The sequence below is a fragment of the Notamacropus eugenii genome, chromosome 1 (genome assembly GCF_028372415.1).
Source record: "Notamacropus eugenii isolate mMacEug1 chromosome 1, mMacEug1.pri_v2, whole genome shotgun sequence".
Classification (NCBI taxonomy): domain Eukaryota; kingdom Metazoa; phylum Chordata; class Mammalia; order Diprotodontia; family Macropodidae; genus Notamacropus; species Notamacropus eugenii.
The window spans coordinates 721,326,537-721,349,939 of NC_092872.1; the positions used below are offsets into that span (position 1 = coordinate 721,326,537).

The window sequence follows — 23,403 nt, forward strand, 5'->3', positions numbered from 1 at the left end:
ACAGAAATTCCTTCAAATTTGTGAGAAAGAAATCATTTTTCTTATTCCTCATTATGCCTGTGTTACAAACTTATGACTAGTGGCAGCCTTACATGGACAACACATGAAATTCGATGCACTAACAACATATGAAATAAAGATGAATTTAAGGTAAAAGTTGAAAAATGTAGTCCGTAACTTCTCTCCAGGATTTATCATTCCCACTTATCATCACTCTTCTAGTTTTTTTGCATAGGGTAGTTTCACGTTGCCTAGTATTATCCACACAAAATCATATATAAAAAACATGAGCCAACAGGAAACAGGCAAATTTCTGACACGTTAGAAGAGAATGTGATTTGTTTTACTTGATGGCTGCCAACAATAATAGCAGCCATGAAGAGGTCACTGATTATAACCGTATTGTCCATACTGCTGATGGTAGTAAGGTTCTTGTCTGTGCTGCTGATAATTATTTCCCCAGTGTCTTCCATGCCACTGATTAGATCTGTTGTCACTTGGCTGACCACATCTGCCATGCCTTCCTTGAAAGTGTCTGTTATCTTGCAGCTGACTGCCTCTGCTTTTTTGATTACCACTAGATCTACTATTCCACTCTTCCATAATTGGAAGGGAATCTGCAGGAAGTCTCAGGTACTCTTGATACTCTCTATCATCTTCTGTGAATCAACTGGCAAACATCTCTTCAAAATCTGGAAGAGCATCAGGAGTGTCAGGCATTCTGAAAATTGTAAGAAGGTGCAGAGGGGTTAAGATTTCCCCTGATGGAGGGAAAACCTAGACAGAAGTGTGATCACTTGATCCTTGAAAAATTGAAGTAGAATTTATAGGCATTTTTTTTTAAAGCTCAGTGGCTTAGGGCTGTTAAGCAGTTTGGTGGCTTTTTCTTTTGGTGAAGAAATGTGAAGTCTGGGAGTCATAGCCCCAGCTCTCTAGAAGTTTTTCAGATTTTTTTTTAGACTTCATTGCAAAGGAAGGGGTGATGAGGGGTGCCTGTTCCCCCAGTTCATGCACAAACTGTCCAGGATCATGGCATCTCTGCAGGTAGCCCTGAATCTGCTGCATGGCTCAGCTTCAGGGCCCAGGTCAACCTGTGAGCCACCCAAAGTAGTCATAAACTCAAATTATCTTATGTGAATTGTATATAATTTTTTCTTTCCAGTTTTTAGATTCAGAAATTGAGTTTTATAACACTTAAGTGAATTTCCCCAATGTTGCATTACCAGTCAATGGCTTTGAAATGGATTGTTTAGATAAAAGAAGGTATGGTGACATCCCATTATCTATGTTTTTAGGTCATAGAGAGAAGGGAGACTTTTTGAGGGAAACCATGTAAGGGGCTGAGGGAAGGAGGGCAATGTTCTAGGGCAAAAGCAGCCTTGCTCATGTAGTGAATGTCTCATTTGATCCCTTGAGGAAGACTCAGTGTTTGGGGGCTGCAATGTGACTGATTTCTGACAGGGCTGACACAGGGAAGAACTGCTTAATGTGTTCTGAGATGTAGAGATGATAGGATGGCCCCCATCATCCAGGTGTTTTGCATTCATTCTTTCCCCCACACTGCTCCCTGCTGCTGAAAGTTTCTATAATTGGGCTTGTCTTTCTGCTGGGGAAGAGATCAGCACTGGACAGAGCTCAGTGAGGAGATGGAGTTCCCAGCTCAACTCCTTTGTCTCCTGCTCCTGTGGCTCCCAGGTGAGACAAGAGCACCTGGGGAGGAGATCATGGAAATGGACAGGAAGCTGAGAGAGAGAGAGCCCTTTCAGTCTGAGCTTAGCTGAATTCACTGTCTCAATAAGAAGTCTTTGAGAGATGATACAGGAGTTATAAAAAAAAAAAATCCCTTGCTTAGAAGAGTTAATCAATTACAATTAACAGAGATTGAAGGGAAAGTTTGGGAAAGAAGAGAAAAAAATCTTGGTTCTATAACCTCAAATATTTCTTGATTAGTTTTAGGTTGACAAGGGGAAGGTGTTCTGACCCAGTCCCTAGCCTCCCTGTTGATGGCTCTGGGAGAGTCACCATCAACTGCAAGGCCAGCCAAAACCTCTTACACAGTGATGGGCACATTTATAGTGGTACCAACAGAAACCAGGACACACAGTTAAGTCACTGATTTATGAAGTCTCCAATCTATTCTCTGGGGTTCCTTCTCAATAGTAGCTGTGGGCCTGAGACAGATTTCACCCACACAATCAGCAGGCTGGAGCCTAAGGATTTAGCTATCTCTTACTGCCAGCAAGAAACTCATTGGTCTCCCCTACAGTACTCCATCCCTGAACAAACATCTCCCCATATCCTTCAACCCTGAGTCCAGGGGAATAGCTACTCTCACCAGAGCCCTAAACTCATTGCAGCTGCTGTTCTAAGTTCCAGACAGGACTCCTGGTAGAACCTCTTACCATCATTTACTCCATTGCTCAAGAAGCAACATGAGATGATAGAAACAGTCCAGGACCACAAAGGACTCTCGTTCTACTTGCTGAAATGATGGGTTATCTCAAAATCAAGAGCTAACATTGTATGTAAAGGAGAAACACTAAAAACATTTCCAGTAAACACTGAAGAAAAGCAAGGATGTCCATTATCATGGCTTTAACTTGACATACTTTTAGAAACTCTAGTTATAGCAATCAGACAAGAAAACTGAGGGAAAAAACAGGGGAAATGTAGGCAAAATTTTCTTTGTTGAGGATAAGATAGCTTACTTAGAGAATCCTAGACACTGAATGACAAAAATCAATTAAAACAATTATGATATGAACAGGACCACAGGATCCTAGTTATAGAGCTAGAAGGGAACTTTGAGGCCACAGCACAGGGTGCCCTTATTTGGAGATGCGGAAACTGATGCATAGAGAGGTTAAGTGCCTTTTTTTTTGTAATTGAGTAACTTTAGCCTAGCGAATAGGAGGTGTAAGAACAGAGGACATAATAGATGTCTTCAAATATTTCACAGAATGCAAGAGTTTCAGATTGGAAAAGGACCTCAAAGACTAGTTTTTTGGAATCCATTCTCAAACATGAACTTTTTTGTTTTTATAATTGTCAAATAAATGATCATCAAGACTCAGCTTAAAAAAGGCATTGAAGAACTCAGTGCTTCCAATTCCATTCCACTTTTGATCTAATTGCTGGAATTTTTTCCTGGAATGAAGCCTAAATTGTCTTCTTATCCATTTAAATCCTCTGTTCCTAGTTCTGCCTTACAGGAGAGGAACAAGTCTAGTTCCTATTTCACTTGAAAGCCCACTGAAAATAGCTATCATAACTGGCAGGTAGCATAGAAGAAAGTGTACTGGACTCAGAGTCAGGAAGACCAGAATTCAAATCCAGACTCAGATGTTACCCTTGTGAAATTTGGCATGTCAATTAATCTCTGAATCTTCCTGGCAAAGAGACTGGAGTGGTTTGTCACATCTTTCTCCAGCTCATTTTACAGATAAGGAAACTGAGGCAAACAAGGTAAAGTGACTTGCCCAGAGTCACCAAAGTTAGTAAGTACTGAAGTGAAGTTTGAACTGAGCTCTTCCTGATTCCAGGCCCAGTGGTCTATCCTCTGTGCCACCTAGCTGCCTTGATTAATGCCTTTACTGTGTGCCAAACACTGCAAAGATTAAGAAATAGAAATTCAGATACACAGACAGATCATGCCCTTAACAAACTTCCACTCTGATATGTGGAGGCAGCACTTATGGTGACTAGTGACCCACAAAGAGGACTTTGGTTTGGAAAACTTTGAGATAGTAAGTGGGGGTATTGGGGCAGAGATGGACACCAGGAATAGTGGTAAAGTGGATTTTATTATGAATGGATGGAAAAAGCATGTATTAAATGTAATGACTCAGCCTCCAGCCTTGCTGTCTGTGTTGACAGGAGAGAATCCCCTTTAGGGCAGAGCCAATTCCAACACTGACAAGTGAAAAACGTGATACCAGCTGGAACCATGGCAATCACCCAAACTTCTGATCTCTGAAGCTTCTTACCTCTATTCTGGGGTCCCTGCATGGTTCAGTGACAGTGGGGCTGGGACAGATATCACTCTCACCATCAGTGCAGTGGGTGCTGAAGATGCTGCTGACTACTTCTCCCGGAAATGTAATGATATTGTTCTCCCACAGTGCTGCAACCCTGAAAACAAGCCTCCCCAGGCTGCTCAGCCCCTAAGCTCTGGGGAGGAGAGGGTTCCCCCAGGTCAGTCAACTATGGGAGGAGCAGCACAGGCCTCCAGTGGGATGGAGCCTGAACTGGGCTTCAAAGGAAACTGGGGATTCTGCCTGGTGAAGCTGGGGAGGGCCTGCATGACTGTTCCCATTGTTACAATGCCATCCTCTCTTAGAAGCCCCAAGTTCCCTTGAAAAACCCTTAAAAAACTCTGAATTCTCAGCTGAACAGTAAGCTTTGCCCCCAAGACAAGCAGATATATAAACACACACACACACACACACACACACCCAGGTGAGGTAACAAGAACCAAGGTGATTTCCTACTCTGCTCCTGTACCTATGCCTCAGGCTAGATAAAGAACAGGAGGGTGGAGACTGTCTTTACTTCTGCTCAAAACTAAGTCAGAAGGATCATTAAGGATTCTGTGCTGAGGTACTGAGCTCCCCCCACCCCCAACCTACATTTGGTCCTTCTCTGGACTCTTCTCTAATTTCCTGCTCTCCTTCTGCCCCAGAACCAACATGTCCTGCTTTCTGCACATCTCCCCTTCCATTAGAACCTGGGGTTTGAGGGGTGAAGAGGGAAACAGTGGGACCTCCGAGTAGATGAATTTCTGTTGCTTAATCAGGTGACAGCCAAACCTCTAGACTTGGAGGCAGATGCAAAGGTTTATAGAAGTGGGTAGAGAAAGTTTATAACATGTACTATTACATATGCCTTGGGACTCAGGTGTCCTCAGCTCTCATTGAGATCCAGCTGTCTCATAAAAAGAGAACATCTCTTGAGAAATGAAAACAGGACAGAGGGAAATGCCCCCTCATTGTTATGATTGGAGTCTGGAAGGTCAAGAATGGAGATGGGCCAAGGTGGTAAATGACTTCAGTTTGGAGATTTAAGTGGGAGGGGGCAAGTTTGGATATCAGGCTGTAGAGAAGAAAGTGGGGGCAGAAGGAAAAGGGGATAGAGGGAAGGAAATGGATGAGAGAACCAGGAGAAAAATAGGATGAACATATTGTGGAGAAGAAGATGAGTGTGGCAGGGGAGAGCAGGAAGACCAGGAGATTCTGGTGAGGAGTTTCAGAGCAGAGTAAGGGATGGAGGAAGAGAGGTGGTAGAGCAATGGCTATGGGGATCTCTCTAAGATGATTAGGTTGGTGGTTGATTCTTTCCCTGGGGTGAAGATTGAAAGCCTCAGAGGAGAACAAAGAAGAGTGGTCATTCTAGTAGGTAGAGGGAAGGGTAGAATGAGATTATTGGGTTTAAGCTGACCTACCCTGAGGAGGTTGGTTGGAAGCAGAAGCACTAGAAACTGAGAGATCTGTGCCTTCTGGGAGCCATCTCAGCAGAGGCTGATGCAAGGTAGGTCTGAACAAAGACCTCCTCCCCACCCCTCACTTCTGCTGGCTACCATTTGCATTGGACCTTTTCTTCCCCCTCTGACCTCTTGGTGAGTGTGTCCTCCAGCTTTGCCAGGAGCAGGCTTTCCTCCAGGTCCTCCAGGCTCCCAAGGTGGGCCCTGCTACTTGTCCAGGCTCCCTGCCATATCCCAAATTACCTAGGGTGCCATCTCTTGTTTTGTCTTTGGGTCATAATAGCCTGACCCACATATCTAACCCACAGTATCTGATGGAGGCAGAGCTCCTGGTCTGCAGTCACAGTGGTTCTGATAAGTCTCATCCCATCTCAAGCCCCTTCTGTATCTTGGGTCTCTGTGGGAGTATGGAGGAGGGGTTTAAGGCCTAAGGGAAGGAGTGAGAGTGTGTGGCAAGTGCTGTTCCTGCCCAGCCCAAGGTGTCTTTCAAGCCTGACCCTCCCTGCTGTCCTCAGATGTTAGTAGGGGTCTCTCCTCTGAGGGCAAGGCAAAGTAACTCCTGTGAGACCTCACCTTCTATGATGTGGAGCAGGTCAGCATCCACCCTAGGAAAAAAAAGGTATAAATTATAAGTCTCCATCCTCTGCCTTCCTTGTCTTGTACCTTGCCAGTTCAGTCTGCAGAGGACCAAAGTTTGGAGCCAGAGAGAATGGCCTCTAGGAACCAGAAATGCTCTTCCCAGGGCAGGGAAGTTCATCCACAGAGCAGACCAGCATCAGCAAAGATGGAATCCAAGACAGCCAAGAGAGATTCATCTTGTTAGACACAGGTTGACTTTTGCAGTGCTGTCAGCAGAGCAGAAATTGTCCTGCCTCAGATCACACATATCTTCCCAAGTCTCTCTGAATTCCTCTCATTTACCACATCTTAGCTCAAGTCAATAAGCATTTAGGAAGTGGCTGCTCTGTTCCAAGCATTGTGCTAACCTACTGGAGATGCAGAGAAAGTTTAAAAAAATAACAGCCCCCGCCCTCCATGAGGTCACAGTCTAATTGGGGAAAACATCTCATCAGCTGTGTCCAAATCAGCTCTCTACAGCATGGATGGGTGGCACCTGAGAAGGAAGGCTCTGATACTTTCCTAACCTGGAAAAGCTTGTTTTCAGAAGATGAGATTTTAGCTGAGATGTGAAGGAAGCCAGGATGCTCAGGTGAAAGAAGAGGATGAGAGATAGCCACTGGAAAGGCACAGACAAAGGAAAGTCAAGGATCAGCCACTAGGCCAGTGTCCCTGGTCAGAGAGGAGAAGAGGACCAAAGTGTAAGAGAATGGAGGTTAAGGGGCTTGTTTTATGGTGTCTGTTATATGCCAGGAGCCATATAAATATTATCTCATTTGAAGTCACACTGTACTGATGGAGGGGCAGCAGGGGTGTAAGCAATGCAATAGAGCTGGAGCTGGGTGTTCAGCCTAGAGGCCGAAGGGCTACCCGAGTCTTACCTTACCTGTCGTCCAGGTCTTCTGTTGGCCAAACCGGATAAACGTATTGAGAGAAGAGACTTCCCAGAATCGAACAAGGGTTAGGCTTTATTCAGGGTCTTGGTTACATGTGCAGGGTGAATTCTTCCTCAGGAGAGAGGAATCCTCCTCCTCCTCCCAAGGAGGCAAAGATCGTACAGCAAGAGAATGGGAGTGGGAGAGGGGAGGGACCCTCTGCCCTCTAGGGGCCCTTCAGCGCAAAGAGCACCTTCAGGCTTTCCTGACCTTACTTAAGCTGTCCCGGCCGCATAGTTTGCATGTGAAAACCGTGCGTGATCTCAGCCTTTAGCTTAGTCAACAATAGGTGTGCTCAGAGCCCGGGCCAATCTCAAGGGTGGGATGCTCTCCCCAGCACGTATCCCACGGAGAAGAGGCGGAGATGCAGGAGATAGCCTGTGTCTCATGCCTCAATTCCCAGCTATTCCCTGGGGGGCCTCATGAGAACTCTGAGGTTAAAAGTCCTCACTTTTACCTGCCCCAGACTGTCCACATGAAACTGAGCTTACACCCCCAACAGCTGGGTTTCAAAGGAAGCTGGAGATTCTGCCTGGTGGAGGTAGGAAGGGCCTGCATGGTTGTTCCCATGCTTGGAATGCCATCCCTCAGGTGGTCTAGCATTACCAGATCTCAAATTGTATTATAAAGCAGCAATTATCAAAACCACTTGATACTGGATAAGAAACAGAAGGGTAGACAAGTGGAATAGGCTACATACTCAAGATGCAGTAGACAGTGAATATAGCAATCCACTGTTTGATAAACCCCAGGACCCCAGCTTCTGGGATAAGAACTCACTGTTCAACAAAAATTGCTGGGAAAATTGGATAACAGTGTGGTGGAAACTAGGCATAGACCCATGCCTGACACCATACACAAGAATCAAATCCAAATGGGTACACGATCTAGGTATAAAGATTGATACTATGGACAAATTGGTGGAGCAAGACATAGTGTGTTGATCAGATTTATGGAGAAGGGAAGAATTTTTGACTAAAGAAGAGATAGAAAGCATTATCAAGTGCAAGATGGATAATTTTGATTACATTAAACTGAAAAGTTTTTGCACAACCAAATCCAATACAACCAAATTTTGGAGGACTGTGGAAAATTGGGAAAGAATTTTTACAGCTAATGTATGTGATAAAGGCCTCATTTCTAGAATATATAGAGAATTGAGTCAAAGGTAAAAAAATACAAGTCATTCGTCAAGTGATAAATGGTGAAAAGACATGAACAGGCAATTTTCAGAGGAAGAAACTAAAGATATTTATAACCATATGAAAAAATGCTTTAAATCACTTTTGATTAGAGAGATGCAAATGAAAACAACTCTGAGGTACCACATCACACCTATCAGATGGGCAAGCATGACAGAACAGGAAAATGATCAATGCTGGAGAGAATGTGGGAGAGTTGGAACACTAATTCATTGTTGGTGGAGCTGTGAGCTGATCCAACCATTCTGGAGAGCAATTTGGAAGTATGCCCAAAGGGCTACAAAAATGTGCATACCCTTTGACCCAGCAATAGTACTTCTAGGACTCTATCCCCAAGAGATCATAAAAATGGGGAAGGGTCTCACATGTACAAAAATATTTATAGCACCACTCTTTGTGGTGGTCAAAAACTGGAAATCAAGAGGATGCCCATCAATTGGGGAATGGCTGAATAAATTATGGTATATGAATGTAATGGAATACTATTGTGCTATGAAAATTGATGAACAGGAGGACTTCAGAGAGGCCTGGAAAGACTTATATGATCTGATGTTGAGTGAAAGGAGCAGAACCAGGAGAACTTTGTGCACAGCAATGACCACAGTGTGTGAGTTTTTCTGGTAGACTTGGAAATTATTAGCAATGCAAGGACTTAAAAAAATTCCCAATGGTCTTCTAAGGCAAAGTGCTTTCCACATCCAGGGAAAGAACTATGGAATTCAATTACAGAATATAGGAGATCATTTTTTTTGTATATGTATCACATTTTGGTTTGTTTTATGATTTTTCTCATTCATTATAATTCTTCTACACAGCATGACTATAGTGAAGATGTATTTAATAGAGTTGTATGTGTAGATCCTACACAAAACTGTATGCCTTCTTGGGGAAGGAGCGGGGAGGGAGGGGGAAAAATCTAAATTATATGGTAGTGATTGTAGAACACTAAAAATAAATAAAATCCATATTAAAAAAAAAAGAATGCCATCCCCCTCTTAGAATCCCTGCGTTCCCTTGAAAAGCTCCTTAAAAAGCTATTAATTCTCAGATTAGAAGTAAGCTTTACCACCAAACCAAGCAGATATATGAGCACGCACACACACACACACACACGCACACACACGCACACAGACACACACACGCATGCACACACGCACACGCACAAACACACGCGTGCGTGCACACACACACGCGTGCGTGCACACACACACACACACACACACACACACACACACACACCAGTTGAAGTAACAGGAAACAAGGTGATTTCCTACTCTGCTCTTGTACCTGGAGGATGAGGGTCAGTCTATGCCTCAAGCTCCACCCTCCAACACAGTAACTTTTTCACTCTTTAAACCCCTCCCTGCCCACCACTGCCTCTTGCCAGACAAGGTCCAGGAGGGTGGGGACTGTCTATACTGTTTTTTAAAAACAACTGCCAAAAGAAATCCAGGAACTGTATGAACACAATTACAAAACAGGTTTTGTACAAATAAAATCAGATCTAAGTAATTGAAAAAACATCAGTTGCTCATGGGTACGCTGAGCTAATGTAATAAAAATGACAATTCTACCTAAATTCATTCATTTATTCAGTGCCATACCAATCAAAGTACCAGAAAATTATTTTCTAGAGCTAGAAATAATAATATCAAAATTCATCTGGAACAATATAAGGTCTAGAATATCAAGGGAATTGATGAAAAGAAATGCTAGCCCAGGTGGCCTAGTCACACCAGATTTCAAATTGTATTATAAAACAGCAATCATCAAAGCCACTTGGTACTGGCTAAGAAGTAGAGGGGCTAGACCAATGGAATAGGTGAGGTACACAGGACATAGTAGACAATGACTACAGCAGTTTATTATTTGATAAACCCAAGGACCACAGCTTCTGGGATAAGGACTCACTGTCTGACAAAATCTGCTGGGAAAACTGGATAACAGTGTGGTGCAAACTGGGCATAGATCAACACCTGATACCACATACAAGAATAAAGTCTAAATGGGTATATGATCTGGGTATAAAGGGTGGCACTATAAATACATTAGGTGAGCAAAGGATAGTTTATTTGTCAGATTTAAGGAGAATGGAGAAATTTATGACCAAACAAGAGATGGTGAACGTTATCAAACAAAAATGGGTAATTTTTGATTACATTAAACTGAAAAGTTTTTGCACAAACAAAGCCAATGCAACCAAGATTAGGAGAGCAACAGAAAACTGGGAAAGAACCTTTGCAACTAGTGTGTGTGACAAAGGCCTCATTTCTAAAATATATAGAGAACTGAGTTAAATTTACAACAATACAAATCATTCTCCAATTGACAAATGGTCAAAGGATATGAACTGGCAGTTTTTAGAGGAAGAAATTAAACCTATCTATAGTCATATGAAAAAAATGTTCTAAATCACTATTGATTAGAGAGATGCAAATCAAAACAACTCTGAGGTACAACACCACAACTATCAGGTTGGCTAACATGACAAAACAGGAAGTTGTTGGAGAAATGATGAAGATGTGGCACAGTTGGAAGACCAGTTCATTGTTGCTGGAGCTGTGAGCTGATCCAACCATTCTGGAGAGCAAGTTGGAACCATGTCCAAAGGGCTACAAAAATGTGCACACCCTTTCACCCAGCAATATCTCTTCCAGGGCTGTATCGTAAAGAGATCATCAAAATGGAAAATGTCCCACATGTGCAAAAATATTTATGGCAGCTCTTTTTGTAGTGGCCAAGAACTAGAAATAGAGAGAACACCCATCAATTGGGTAATGACTGAGCAAGTTTGGTATATGAATGTAATGGTATATTATTGTGCCATAAGTAATGATGAACAATCAGACTTCTGAAAAACCTGGAAAGACTTGTATGAACTGATGTTGACTGAAATGAGTCAAACCAGGAGAACTTTATACACAGTAACAGCCACCAGTTTCTTGTTACTTCAACTGGTGTGTGTGTGTGTGTGTGTGTGTAACAGTATCAGCTCTTTCTGATAGACTTAGTCCTTCACAGCAATGCAAGAACCTAAAACATTTCCAAAAGACTCCCTCCCAAGAATGCTGAGATTGAGAAGAGAGGAAATCTTCCCATCATCCCCACAACAGTCCATGGGAGTGTTACATGGGAATTACACACTTTACGTCTTTATGAGGACTTTTGTCTTTATGAGGATTTTTCTAGAAAGAGGGTACTTGGATGTACCCATTTCCACCCTAAAAAATGACCCATCTTTTTTTTTCTGGTTGGATGACCCAAATGGTCCCAGTCACTTGGTCCCATTAACTGCCCCTGAGAACCATTAAGAGAATCTACATCCAATCAGATCCTGGAAATCAATGTTTTGCTTGTCATACATCCAGCGGTTATACAGATGTGCAGTACTAACATCCTTTCTGTCCATGTCACAGCTGTTGTGGTGTGCTTATGAGATGATAAGGTTGTAGAGGGCCATTAGTTAAGTCAATGGGGGATGTTTCAGGTCTTCTGTTAACCTACCTATGTGTCCTTGATTGCTCTGCCCTCTGAGAAACTGGCAGTATAATCCTTTCCCAGATTGGGAATTGGGACCAAACAGAAAAAGAGGTTTAATTTTACCACAATTCCCAGCACATCATCTTTCAATGTAGAGGTATGGTGAGGGGATGCTGTATGGAAGAGGATGGAACAAAATCCTCAAAAATGCTAAACAGATTTCCCCAAGATCCAGACAGTGGGCAGATTACAGCCTTCTGCTCTCTCTCTTTTCTACAGAAGTGCACACCATGGTTTTCCTGTACAAGTCTTCCATGAATGGCTGTAATTCAAGTAACCAAAAAAGGATGCACCAGATCAGCATTGAGCTCCAGCAAATTAGAGCTTCATGGATCACCTTTGTTTTTGTCTCCTACCCAACCATGAAACCTATACAAACCTTGTTACTGTTCCTTCAAGGAGTTATTGACTTTCATGGTGAGATTCTCCTTTTGGGGAAGTCAATGAATCTTAGATAATGAAATTCAAGTTCTTGGCCAGTCTCTTATTCCTATCATGTGTAGGGGGCATGAGAGCAAAGAGCACAGGATGGTTCCCAGAAGTCCTTAAGCATGGTTTCATAGCATTTATTTTTGAGGACTTTGGGGAAAGGTGGGGGAGAAGATCATGGAGCCAAGGGGGAATCAGAAAATTTGATCACTGTGCACCTTCCTCATAGGAGGAAGGACCCACTGCAGAATTTCCATTATCTAGAAATTAGAGGCAGGTTGTAGTATAGTGGAGAGAGGCCTGGGACTAGAGTGAGGAATATCAGGGTTTAAATCCAGCCTCAGACAGTTACTAACTGTGGGTCTCTGGAAAAGTCACTTAATCTCTGTTTGCTTCAGTTTTCTCAAATGCCAGATGTGGATAACAGTATCAGCCAATAATATAATAGTGTAAAGAAAGGACTAAACCCCTCAGCTGAGGAACAGCAGGTGAATAGGAAGGCTTATTGGTCTCTGTCCTTTCCCACCACCTATACTGGGCAGTGGAGGCAATTTAAAGGAAGATTAAGGACAAATGTGTGACACTAGGCACAACCAGAAACTGGGAGTTACAAATTGATGCTTCTCAAAGAGAAGGATATCCTAAATAATTGGCCCATCCCAAAGAGGAAGAGGGTACAAAGAAAAGTAGACTGAGCACTTTTCTGATATTTGGCAGACAAAATTAAAGTCCAGAGAGAGGTTGGGCTAAATAATCCAAAGGATAAGCTCTACATCTGAGATGCTTCAACGCTGATCTGATCTTTGACCTCAAGCTACCTAGAATTGGCATGAGACAGCAACAGGAGCAAGAAAACATATGTTATCTTCACACAAGTTATGAACCTTAGAGGAAAATCATGCAGGATAGTGTATCTCAGAAACATAACATCAGACCATTTCCCTTTCTAGTAATTGATAAATGCTCCAAAGTCAGTACACTGAAGAACAAAGAAAGATATTCCCTTTGGTAGCAGACTGAGAGTGGCCAGGGGAAATGTCCTTACCCAAGGAGATCAGGTTGTGGGCATTCTCCAGCATGACCTCCTTGTAAAACTCCTTCTGAGGATTGTCTAAGAGGTCCCATTCCTCTGGGGTGAAGTCCACAGACACATCCTGGAATGTCACCAGCTCCTAAACCATCAAGAGTCACAAGATTTAGACCTGAAAAAGACTCCAGAATTCAGGCAGTCTAACCCTCATCAGGTGAGAAGAGGAAACTGAAGCCCAAAAAGGGGACCGACTAAAAGTCAAATCCTTCTGAGTTAGAGGCAACACTTAAATCCATAGTCATTAAAAGTTCACTGAAAAATTGAGAAAAGTATTTGATATGATCAGTTGGAATAAAGTTGAGGAATGTTTTACTCTGGAATGTTTCTAGGGAATGTGGGACAATGTGTGCATTTTATCTGTGACTTTGAAGGATCTCAAGAGAAGAAAGAGATGTGTGAAATTTCTTCCTTATTTGAACTGATAAAGGCAATGTTATATATAATATCATGTCAGATTTGTGAGAAGCTGGCAACTACAATGAATTCTGGACTGTGAGGGGCAGAATGTTTGATTACAGAAAAGAGAAGAAAAAATATCTAGTTAATTTCCTGACAACCCAAAACAACATGTTATCTAGATAAACCATGAAAAGGATAAGATATACTAATGACAATCTGGACTCAACTGAGATGAGACTTCCAAGTGAAGGAGAATTATCTGTTATTACTTTGAGTCTTGAAGCTGCCCTGGGTATAACCTTTCATGGACAAAACATCTCATGCCTTCTGTTTGTGATTGCTTTCATCTGTCAATAATATATCATTTCATTATTAAACTATTTAGTTACAGAGTTGTTCATTTGTGTTGTTCTTTGCATTCAAAGCAGACCAAAAGGACATCAGTATGTAAGGGTTAAAGCAGAATGTGTTTGACCATGGAAGATCAGACTAATAGAAGCTGAAAGGCTCTACCACTGATTGGGAACAAATAGTCCACGTTAATATTTGGGGTGGAGATGCCTCTTAATTTGCATGCCTCACTGTTTTGAAATACTGCAATTCTGCTTTACTTGCACAGCACAGCATGTTCTTTGATGTTGATAAGCTGTGCTGGGTGGTCCTTTTTCAGTGTCTTCCACTTCTCACCATTGATTACAAAATTCTTCAGAGACACCTTGGGAATGTCCTTATATTATGTCTTCTGACCACACTGTCAGGGCCTTCTTTGCATGTGTTCTCCATAAATATTCTTTTAGGCAAATACTTTTGGCATTTCAACATGGCCAGTCCAACAGAGTTGTGCTCTCTGCAGTAGAAAGTGAATGGCTGACAATCTAACTTAAGAAAGGACCTCAGTGTTCAGTACTATGCCAGATGACCTTCAGAGTCTCCTTAAGACAACTCAAATGGGATTTAAAGAAGATCCACAATTTCCCCATTTGCTGCAGTCAGTGGATTGTGCCATGCTGAATGGTGGAGAACCTCTAGTTTTTGGGGGGTTTTTTTACATTTTCTGAAAAATTATTTCCCCCTACATTTTTTTAATGTTTGGTTTTTTTTTTAAGTTTTGAGTTCCAAATTCTATCCCTCTTTTCCTCTATTCCTTCCCCGATAATTTAGATAGTAAGCAACCAGATATACGTTATACATGTGCAAGTATATGAAACTTTAAGTATTAGTTACTTTGTACAAAAAGACTTGGAAAAAAAGAAAAAGAATGTAAGAAAAAAAGGTGACAAATAGCATGCTCCAGCCTGTATGGAATAATATCAGTTCTTTCTCTGGAGGCAGATAGTAGATTTTGGCATTGGTCCTTTGAGCATTTTCTTGGATCATTGTATTGCTGAGAATAGTTAAGTTATTCAGTTCTTCACTGAACCATATTGCTCTTACTGTATATAATGTTCTACCGCTTCTCTTCACTTCATTTTGCATCAGTACATTTAAGCCTAGGTTTATCTGAAATCATCCTCCTTATCATTTCTTATAGCACAATAATACACCATTACAATCATATACCAGAGATTTTTTAGCCATTCTCCAATTGATGGACATCTCTTCAGTTTTCCCATTCCTAGCCAACACAATAAGAGCTGCTGAAAATATTTTTGTTACATATGGGTCCTTCCCTCATTATTTTGATGTCTTTGAGCTATAAACCTAACAGTGGTGTCATTGGATCAAAGGGTATGCACAGTTTTATAATTCTTTGGGCACAGTTCCAAATTGTTCTCCACAACAGCTGGATCAGTTCATAACTCCACCAACAGAGCATTAGTGTCCCAGTTTTTCCACGTCTCCTCCAACCTCCCTCATTTTCCATTTTCATCATATTAGCCAATCTGATAGGTATGAGTTGGTACCTTAGAGCTGTTTTAACTTAGCATGTCTCTAACACAAATTCAGAGAATTGTTTTCATGATTACAGATAGCTTTGATTGAATATTCTCAAAACTGCCTGTTCATCTCCTTTAAGCATTTATCAATTGGGAAATGACTTATATTTTTATGAATTAGGATCAGTTATCTATATGTTTATGAAATGAAGCCTTTATCAGGGATACTTGCTGAAAAAAAATGGTTCTGTGCTTTCCTTATAATTTCTGTTGCATCGGTTTTATTTGTGCTAAAACTTTTTAATTTTATATGAACAAAATCATGGATTTTATATTTTGTATTATTCTCTAGAACTTGTATGGTCATAAATTCTTCACTTACCTGTATGTGGGATACATGATTCCATGGTCTCCCAATTTCTTATGGTATTACCTTTCACGTGTAAATCATGCATCCTTATTTTGGTATACAGTGTGCGATGTGGGTCTATACCTAGTTTCTTCTATGGTGTTTTCCCATTTTTCCAGCAGTTTTTTGAAATATGGAGGTTCTTTTTCCCCAAACTCTTGGATGTTTGGGTTAATCATATACCAGGTTAGCGGGGTCGTGTAATATAAGATGCTTTATACTTAATGTATTCCATCGATCCATCACTTATTTTTAGCTAGTACCACATTGTTTTGATAATTATGGCTTTATAATACAGTATGAAACCTGGTATGATTAGAACACCTTCTTCATTTTTCTTTTTATTGATTCCCTTGATTACCTCATCCATTTGGTAAACCCGTATTTTCTTCTTACTGTCAGGACAAATTACCACAAACATCAAAGAATAGACTCATATGCTGCTATTTACTTGCATAGAACTAAAAGTAATTGAGGAGGGTTCCATCATACATGTAAAAAAATCAAAACTTAATTGTTATAGTTTGCATTTCAACTAATTCATCAGAAAGATATTCAGTTTCCTGTGAATTTCTCAAAAGAAATAAAGGATTTAAACACACCTCTAAAACTCTGGAAACTTGAGAGGACAAAAGCCAAAAGGACAGACCATATACAGAAGAGATGAGCCAAATCTGATAATGCCTAGATACTTGGGAACAGTTCTTTTTATTTCCAATCTTATTCATGCACAGTGAATGCTTGGTCAACATGTTTGGAATTTGTTGGCCTTAAATTTCCATATAAAGATATGATTCAATTTATCACAGATTCTGACATTTGGGAATAGTTCTCCATCAAAATTATCCTTTATATTTTATTATTGTGTTTTCTTCTTTAAAACACCTGACTCATGGTCTATTTTTAACCTAGATATAACCTTTTACTTCCTTTATTATTTTTCTTTGGAACAATTAAGGTGTTTATTGGTCTTTGAGATTCCCAAGAGTTTATAATCCTTGTTTTTCACTAGGGTCTCTAGAGTTACTCTTCTTCACTGCAGAGTATTCACCATATGGCTTTCCCTTCAGGAAGACAGCCCTCTTATTTATCAATAACTGATCCCTGATTGTCTAACTAACACCCAACAAAAGCTCTTCAAACCCTCTGTCCTTTGCAAGTCTTCCACATTCATCTCTCCCTACCACAGGATGGGGATTATGAACTCCAAACCTCTATTGAAGTAGAAAGCCCCATTCAGATATTTCATTTCTCACCTAGCTCAACATTTCTGGGACTGAGCTCTGAGCCCCTGAACTGGGGCACCTTCACCTCACTCTAAAATGGTTATCATTTGTGCATTTGTGTGTGTGTGTGTGTGTGTGTGTGTGTGTGTGTGTGTTGTCATCTTCTGTGATACTGCTGGGTCTTTGAGGCTAAGCGACTCCTAAGAGTCATCAGGAGAAAAACTTTCAAATGCAATGAAAACAAAAATGAAATAAGCAAGACTATTCCAAACCCATTAGATATGAGGAGGGAATGGAACAATGTGTTCTAGAGAGCAGTGAAGCTCAGTATGCAGCCCAGGGAGATTTATTCTGCAAACAACTTAGCAATGAGGGACAATGATGTTCAATGATAAAAAAAGCTGTCAAATATCTTTAAAAAGAAAATCAGAACTGAAGACATTATTTGTTTCTTTGCACCCATTAGAATTCTTGCAAAAAATAACTGTGGACTAGAGAAGAAAGACACTGCAAATATACATAAAAGGGAAGAAATTACCAATATAGGCTTTCATTCTGTAATAATTCAGCTTCAGGCTCTTACTAGCTATGTGATCCAGGCAGGTCATTTAATTCTGTTTGCCTCAGTTTCCTCATCTGAAAAATGAGCTGAAGAAGTAAAAACCACTGCAGCTTCATTCCCAGGAAAACCTCAAATGGGGACACGAAGACTTGGACATGGCTGAAAAATATCAGTAATGATAACAACAAAATTATGAAGGACATATTTCACAGGACTGAATAAAATAACAACATTTATTTGGAAAAATAAAAGAACTACTATAATATCAAAGGGGGTGATGAAAAGAAGTAAAAATATGGAAGGAAGAGCACTTCCAGACACCAAACTATATTATACAGCTCCAGTCATCAACACCATGTGGTATTGAGAGAAGAGACAAAAAGAGAGGAATGGAACAGATTAAACAAGGGAGACTCAGAATCATTAGAACTCAGTAACTCCATGTTTGGTAAAGTGAAAAATAGACTGATGAAGGTAAAACTCCTTATTTGGTTAAAAAAAAAATGCTGAGAAAAGTAGAAAGCAGTCAGGAAGGATATTAGGACTAGACCAACATCTCATATAACACTCTACAATACATTCTATACGGATGTCACTGTTGCTGTCAGTTGCTTCAGTCATGTCTGACCCTCCATGACCCCATGTGGTATTTTCTTGGCACAGACCTGATATCTTAAGAACCAAAGGGCAAAACACAAATTGAAAGAATCCACCAATCACCTCCTAAAAAAGACGTGAAATGAGAACTCCCAGGAAGATTATAGACAAATTCCGGAGCTCCCAGGTCAAGGAAAAAAAGAGCAGAATCAGCCAGAAAGAAGCAATTCATTATGTCATGGAGCCACAGTCAGGGTAACACAAAAATGAGGAACTTTTACATAAAAAAAATCAGAGAGTATGGAATATGATATTCAGCAGGACAAAAGAACTAAGATGGTGACCAAGAATCACATACCCATAAAAAGTGAATAAAATCCTTCAGGGGAAAGAAAAAATGAACATTCAATAAATAGAGGATATTTGAGCATTCCTAAAGAAATGACCAGAGCTGAACAAAAATTGTGTCTGGAAATACAAGACCCAAGAGAAACATCCAAAGGTAAGTAGGAAAGAGAAAACAAAAGGCTCCATGAGGTGAAATTGTTTATATTCTGACATTGGAAGAAGATACCTGGAACTCTGAAGAACTTTATGACTATTAGGGCAATTAGACAGAGTATACGTTGACAGTACACATTAATTGTGATGGGGTGGCATTCAAGAAAACAAGACTAAGGAGTGAGAAAGAGAATGACACTCCAAGAAGAAGGAAGGGAAAGATACATGGGGCTGAATTATCTCACATAAAAGAAGCAAAGAAGAGCTATTACAGTGAAGGGGGACACAGGGGAGGTGGGAATGGAGGGCTTGAGCCTTTCTCTTATCAAAATTGGCTCAAAGAGGAAATAACACACATGCTGAGATGGGTACAGATATCTAACTCATCCTACAGGGATGTAGAAAGGGACTTGGATAAGTGGGGAGGGGAGAGACTGATAGAAGGGTAAACTGGAGAAGGCACTGGTCAGAGGCAAAACAATGGTGAGGAGAGAGGGGAAAAGGTCAAAGAAAGAGAGAGTGAGAAGGGGAAATAAGATGGAGGGATATATACAGGTATTTTAACCGCAAATATGAATGCAATTAACTCAATCATAAAATGCATTAATAGATGTGAAACAGATAATTTTGATTGTGCTAAATTTAAGGGTTGTTTTTTTTCAGAAATAAAATCAATACAACCAAGATTACAGGGAAAGTTGACAACTGGGAAAAAAATTGATAAATATATCAAATATTTAGATAAGGTACTGAGTCAAAATTTATAAGAATGCAAATCACAAACCAAGTGATAAATGGTCAAAGGATATCAATAGGCAGTTTTCAAACAAAGAAATCAAAGCTATTTATAATCATATATAAAAATTCTCTAAAGGAGTATTGATTAGAAAAATGCAACTTAAAACAACTCTCAAATTAAAACCAAACTCATACCTATTAAAATGACTAATAAAACAGAAAAGGGAAATGATAAATATTGCAGGGAAATAAGAAAATTGAGGCACTAACGCACTGTTGCTGGATTTGTGAACTGATCCACCCATCATGGAACTATAGTCAAAATGCTATATAAGGTGGATGCCTTTTAACCCAGCAATAACATTATGAACTCGCTATCCACAAAATACTTTTTTTAAAAAGATAGAAAAGGACCTACTCATACGAGGTTATTTATAATAATTCTTTCTGTGGTGGCAAAGTATTCGAAATTGAGGAGATGCGCAGGAATTGAGGAATGCCTTTACAAGTGGTAGTATATGATTGCAATGGAATACGATTGTGTTACAGAAAATGACAAGCAGGATCATTTCAGAAAAACCTGGAAAGACTGAAATGAACTGATGCAGAAAAAACTGATGCAGGATGACATTTTATAAAGTAACAGCAATAATGTAGGATGAACAACAGTGACAACTTAGCTATTCTCAGCTGTATAATAAACTAAGACAATCTGAAGGATTCATGATCAAAAATGCTCTCCCACCTCCATAGAAAGAACTGATTCAGAATAGAGATGTAAAGCATACTAGTTTTCACCTGCTTTCATTTTCGTACATTTCCCCCCCCCATGAAATGACAAATATGAAAATGCTTTACATGACTGCATTTGTAGAACCTGTTTTGGATTGCTTACCGTATGTAGGAGGGGTAAGAGGAAGGAGGCAGGTAGAAAACTGTGACCTCAAAATGTAGGAATAAAAATATTTTTATATGTAATTGGGGAAAAATGAAATATTGCTTCAAAAAGGACAAAAAGCCAATGGCAGCTAGGAGACACAGTAGATAGAGTGCCAGCCAGGCCTGGAGTCAGGAGGATCTGAGTGCAAATTTAGCCTCAGACATTTGCTAGCAATGTGACCCTGGGCAAGTCACTTCCCCCTGTTTTCTCAGTTACTCCTATGTAAAATGTGCTGGAGAAAGAAATGAGGAAACACTCCAGTATCTCTGCCAAGAAAACCCCAATGTATCAAAAAGAGTCAGACAAGACTAAAACAACTGGAAAATAACAAATAGCCATTCCCTAATAGATAATTTTTTGTTCAGATCATTTAACCATTTATCAGAAGCAACTGCCAAGTATTCCCAGCTAGATGAATAAATGCTCCAAACTAAGAAAAGAAAACCACAGCACTGAGAATTCATCTCACACTCTACAAAACTGACAGCAATGACAACAGCACCAGTCAGTGTTGGAGGAGCTGTGGGAAGCTGGGCACACAAACACACTGTGGATGGAGCTATGGAAAGAGAGAAGATCAGGGAAATCAGAGTTCAAATACAGCCTCAGACACTGACTAGTTATGTGACCCTGGCTGGTAACTCACTGAATCTGTTGGCCTCAGTTTCCTGAACTGTGAAATAAAAATAAGAAGAGCAACTACTCTATACGGCTGTTGTGAAGATGGTTAAAAGTAAATTTGAGGGAGAAAGTAATTCACTCTCCTGGGTCTTTACCTTTGAGCCCTAGACCTGTTTGATAAGAACTGAATGTCTCCTTTAGGACAGCCCTTACTTTCCCAGACCTTGGAAAAGAAAACTCCCAGAACTTTGAATAGTTCCCCAACTCAGTCCTTTCCTATATCCTCTCTAACAAGGGAAGTGCTAGACCCTTAACAAATGCTAATTAAGTGACAGCTAAAGAAGGCCTCCTTTTCTTTGTCATGGTCCAAATAGTTCTGGCAAAGGTCTTAGAACATGGGAATGTGAGCCCGAAGTCAACTTAACCTGTCTTCTTCGGCTTCCATATTTTCCAGAAAAACAGGACCAGAGTATGCAGGAGGCCAGGAACACCTCAGCATCTGTGCATAGCATTTACTCCTGTTACCCCTGACTGCCCCCTCACAGTGCCCTTGATGATGCTGACTACAGGACAGTGTGGAACTGACAGATGAACTATTTGTGCAGATCAGACCATGGAGGATAAGCAGAGCATCCTGTTTTCCAGGTCTGCAAGGGAGAACTTAGCCAAAGAGGCAAAGGTGAGGAGGGGGGAGCAGTCCTATGGACATGTGGGATAGGGGTGGTAGCCATGGATACAGGAGCAAAGACAAGACCCCTACAGAACAGAGAGGAATGAGTGAAGAGGTCTTAGAAGGGCAGCCACTGGGGATGAGGGATTGTGATGCCAATATGCCATGGATTAATTCAAAGGACAGAGAAGAGGATGGTGTTATTAGTACTGTTTTCAATGTCCTGCTTTTTTGGGTAAAGAACCAATCCATAAGGAGATTGCCAGCCTCACAGACAAGCCTCTTTATCTATGGAAATTGATTCTTTGGGGGTCAAATCCGTGGACACAGTGCACTCACCTGGAGCGAGGGTCTGCAGCTGCCAAGGGCCATTCCTTCTGACTCCACCTACAGTCCCAGATTGGGCCTGGCTTTGGACTTCTGGAGAGTGAGCTGGGGAGAGAGGATTCCAGGGCAGGAGGCTGGGCTATGGGGATTTACTTGGGATGAAGCCCTGCCCTCAGGAGAGAGAATAAAGCCAAGAGGTAGGGTCAGGTTGAAAAAGATGGTCCCACCCTCTCCCATGCCTTTTCCTCTCCCCAGTTCTCATTCAGATCACCAAGAGGCAGAAGGGGCTTCGGATCCCACATGGGATAAGAGCAGTCAGAGCCTCAGTGGCTCCTGAATCAACGACTTCCCTTTGACTAGTGATAATGTTTAATATAAAATTTTGGAATAATCTCTTTGTTCTCTCTGAAGCAAACTCAGAGAATGCCTCTTCCTATGTCAACAAAAGCCAGCCAGGGCTGACTTAACATTCCTTAAGAGACCTTTAACCTAAGACACTATCTTGAATAATGGGACGTTTTCCATATCTTAATATTTGTAGACATAGACTATGTTATGGCATGTTAATGGTAAAGAAAACATAGACACGTTGGGTCCTAATTTCTATGTGAAACTTTGTTAAACTCTGTTATTTTATTGTATTTACAACCTACGCCATTAAGAAATTCCTTTCTAATGGTCTAGTTAATCACTCATGGAGATCATAAATCTGAAGGACACAGAACACTTCTTTGTCCTAAAAACATATTTAAGGCTGCCCAATTCTTTGTATTGGTAGCCAGAACATTTCTGGCTCCATAATGCATTATGTTACCGTTTTCTTTAATAGGGAATTGATCAATTAATTAAATAAATCATAAAATGTATGCATTTAGCCTGTTGCCTTTTCTTTAACCAAGTTTTCAGGTCAACACTAGCTATGGGACTAGGAACCTGAAAGGGCAACCCAGCTCCGGAACTTTCCTCCACACCACCATCTACATACAAAATAATCGCTTCAGTTGCAAGTCATGGTGGTTCCCACCCAGCCCAGCCCTTCAAAGTGGGTCACTTTGGAATCACCCCAGGCTATTAACCTTCATCCAGACCCCTTCTCCTATACCTCAGGGTCACCACAGGCATTTTGCCACCCCTCAAACCTATCCCTAATCTTCATAGCATCTTTACCTTTTTTCCCTATAAAAGCCAATCTCGACCCCACCAAATAGGCAGATTAAAAAACAAAACAATCTCACCTTCCTCT

General features: G+C 40.8%; 1 pseudogene; it reads right to left on the reverse strand.

Annotated features, from left to right (window-relative positions):
• Positions 1-321: 321 nt before the first annotated feature.
• On the reverse strand, positions 322-785 carry LOC140520135 (RNA guanine-N7 methyltransferase-activating subunit-like protein; annotated as a pseudogene).
• Positions 786-23,403: the final 22,618 nt, after the last annotated feature.